The sequence below is a fragment of the Hyaena hyaena genome, unplaced genomic scaffold (genome assembly GCF_003009895.1).
Source record: "Hyaena hyaena isolate Hyena2069 unplaced genomic scaffold, ASM300989v1 scaffold_449, whole genome shotgun sequence".
NCBI classification, from domain to species: Eukaryota; Metazoa; Chordata; class Mammalia; order Carnivora; family Hyaenidae; genus Hyaena; species Hyaena hyaena.
This window is the reverse complement of record NW_024081076.1, coordinates 1,425,705-1,429,342: the sequence shown is the minus strand read 5'-3', so window position 1 is coordinate 1,429,342 and position 3,638 is coordinate 1,425,705.

Below are 3,638 nucleotides of genomic sequence, written 5' to 3'. Positions count from 1 at the left end.
TTTTGTCTCCTTTATACGATGACCTAGCGATCTATATTTTTCTGCTTAGCCTTGTATCTGTTTTTATTTCACTATCTATCTATGAAAATTATTGCTTAAACTTATGGACTTTGTGCCTTTAAACTGATCATCAGGGAAAATCTTGAAAAATCATTTGAAGGGCTTATGTGAAGGAACACTGTAAATTTTTATATCTTATTAATAAGTAATGAAAAATTTGTAGAAAATGTTGAATTTCTCCTTATTTATTTTCTATTTCTGTGGCTTATAAAATTAACATATAGGGTTTTACATTGCAATAAAAGTGTTTTTTTGCTTGCTGAATTTAAAATTATATATTGATAGTACCATCAGAGGGCAGTGACGGACTATTACATGATATCAGACTCAGCTCTAAAGATCTTGTAGTAACTGAACGAGTTAAACTAAGAATCTGATGGGCTGTACTGAGTGATGATACATTTGTCCAAAGTTCATAGATGTTTTTATTCTTTTGTATTTATTAAAGAATGATCTTAAGATTTCTACAGGTGTGAAATTGCCAAGGCAAATATGAATGTATGAAATAGAAACGTGTAGGTACTGTATTTTAAAAGGTCTACTTTAAACATAAAAATATTATGAGGTAATTCTATGTGGTGCATAGTCATAAACTTTTCTCATTTTTGTTCATTCATTACATGAGTTTATAGCATTTTTGTTTTTTGAGTTTTTCCTTTAAGTATATAATAAGCTAAAGTAGGAGAATTGCTATATCTTTTAACGTGGTTGCTAATTCTTTTGGATGAGAAGGCCACAATCTGAGTCCTAAATTAGAATTTGTGGATAGTAAGTGCCAGTAGAGACTACAAATTAGACCAGCTTGTTTGATTGACAGAAAGAAAACCGAGCCATCACCATGCTCATCCCTCCCATAAGACCTGTGTTATATAGCAGTATCTTCTATTTGTAATTTTAAAGAATTTAACTATATTTTAGGTCTCTTGACTCTTCATTGGAAAAATTATTTTTTGTATTATGGCATAAAATAGTTTATGAATATCTAGGCAAGACATATATTTAGGCTCAGTTTTTCTTCATCCTTTAGAAGATTAGTGGTATTTTTGTTGATAAAGGATAGTGAAATCCTTGAATGGTACTTTAGAAATAAATTTCTTGACTTTATGAACAGAAAGGAAAAAAAAGATCATCAGTAGCTGAATAGATATAAAAGCAGAGTATGCTATCCTTGAACTGTGCAAATCCTTCCTTCTGCTTTACTATAAAGAGAACAATTTTATCTATACTATATCATAAGAATTACAGTTTGAGTTGGTGTAAACAAAGGTTTATATCCAGGGGATAATGCCCTATTTCTGTTAGAGTTTATATTCCAGATCCCATGCTTATTTACTATTGAACTATGAATGATATGCTGGTGTATTGCTTTCTGGGAACAATGGGATAATCTGCTCCAGCCAATCATGCATGGCCTGCTTCCATGGGTCTAATCAGCCTTCCCCAAAACTATATGGGCTGCATGGGCTAAGAGGTGACACTCAGATGTTAATAATAGTTTTAGGAAGGGGAAGGGAAAAGAGGAGACTAGATGCCTGATAGGAAACCAGGAAGTGACTACTAAAAAAAAAAAAAATGTACAGATATATCCAAGAATCTCCCTCATCAAGTTATGAATCAGTTCCTGATGAAAACTTAACTTGGAGCCAATTTCCCATAATTCATAATTCAAATAGGAAAACATAGCAGTGCTTACTATGTCACCCAAACCCTCCAACAAATTACTAAAATATAACTGAAACAGTAAAATGCTTTTATATAACTATCATATTAACATGTAGAATGCTAAAACCACTGCTTCTTAATTCTAATCATCAGACTACTATGTAATGTTAGTTATCAGACTGGTAATAAAAAGTTGTATATTATCATACAGCCCCTTTGTTAACATGCTGCATGTTTTTAAAAAATACCTATATGTGATACTATGGTTCCACCAATTGTATTTGGAATGTAATTAATAGTTTTCACACACCTGGTTTGTTATAAATTCTGTATTGCCTTATGGGGACATAAATACACATTTTTCCTATATTAAAATTGACTTTGGCCATCTCTTTAACAAAATTTTATCTTCACCATCTATTGAATACTTAGAACTTGGGTGAATGGTTAGGGAGACCACAACACTCATCTCTTTGGGATGAATGAGAACAACAGAGCTAAAGCCTGTTGGATATGTTCATACAAGCCCTAAATTTACAAATAGGCATGCTTCTTTTTCTATACTCTAAAGGAGAAATGATAATAGTTAGTCTCCTGTTGTCTTAGGGAAAGAGCACATTGATGTAAAGGTTCTAGCTATCATCCTTGGCACCCAAGGAGAATTGGCATTAGTTTTGAGTTTTCTTTTATCCAGCAGTTCGACTTGTATATATTCACTAAGAATTATACTACACCCTTAGAAGAAAAAGTAACTTGTCAGTATTAGGTTTGAATAATATCCACATAAATAGGTTAGTAAGACAGACGTAGGTAAATAGGCATACCTATCTGTGTTGACATTTAAGGGTGTGCGTGGTTGTTTTGTTTTGTTTCATTTTGAACACTTCCAAACAGGCATCTCAAATTCCCATGACTACTTCATGTACTTTAAGTTGATTCAAATGTCGCACCATAGCCATTTTCTTCTCAAAAGCCACTAAGAAGGCATTTGTATATTTCATAGACTTTGAACAAGTTTTGGATTGATACAGAGAAGTTTGTTTTGAAAACTCAAAACAGTTAAAATTTCTTATATGACATGGCTTTTTGTTTTCCTGTTCTTCTAGATATGTTTCAACTTGCCAATATTACCTCTAAATATGATTATTATGATCTGACCCGGACATGATACTTTAATTAAGCCCAGATTGCATTGCCTATTTTTTTAAGTTTATTTATTTTGAGGCTGGGGGAGGGAGAGGAGACAGGCACGAGTTGGAGAGGTACAGAAAGAGATAAGGAGAGAGAGAATCCCAAGTAGGCTCTGTACTGTCAGCACAGAGCCCAATTCAGGGCTCGAATTCATGAACCATGAGATCATGACCTGAGCTGATGTCATGACCCACCCAGGCTTCCCGCGTTGCCTGTTTTTATAGCACCAAACTTGACTTGGTTTCAAATTAATGTCCTCTAGTCACAGACAGGCTTGAGCCAACTTTTGCAAGTACTTCAAACTTCCTCAAATGAAACTAGTTTTACACACCAACTCTTTCTAGGCTATTTCTCCGAAATTTGTTTTGTCACCTCAGAAGTCAAAGAGTTATCCTAAACTCCCTATTTTATCTAATTCCTGGGGTGCCCTTTTCTTATTCTACATTTCTCAGGTAGGTTGTTAGTAACAGACATACTTAAAGTAGGTTAAAAAATACCAAATGTCTTATGTATCTACACACAAATTTGTAGAACTAATGAGTTTAGCAAAGTTGCATAATACCAAATCAATATATGAAAATGTCAAAGCTATTTCTATAGGCAAGTGATAAGTAAAAAGAAAAAAATTCAACTATAACTTCATCACATGGAATAAAATACTTAGAAAAAAATAAAAGAGGTAAAAGATCTGAACTAACTACAAGACATAGTTGAGAAGTTAAAAA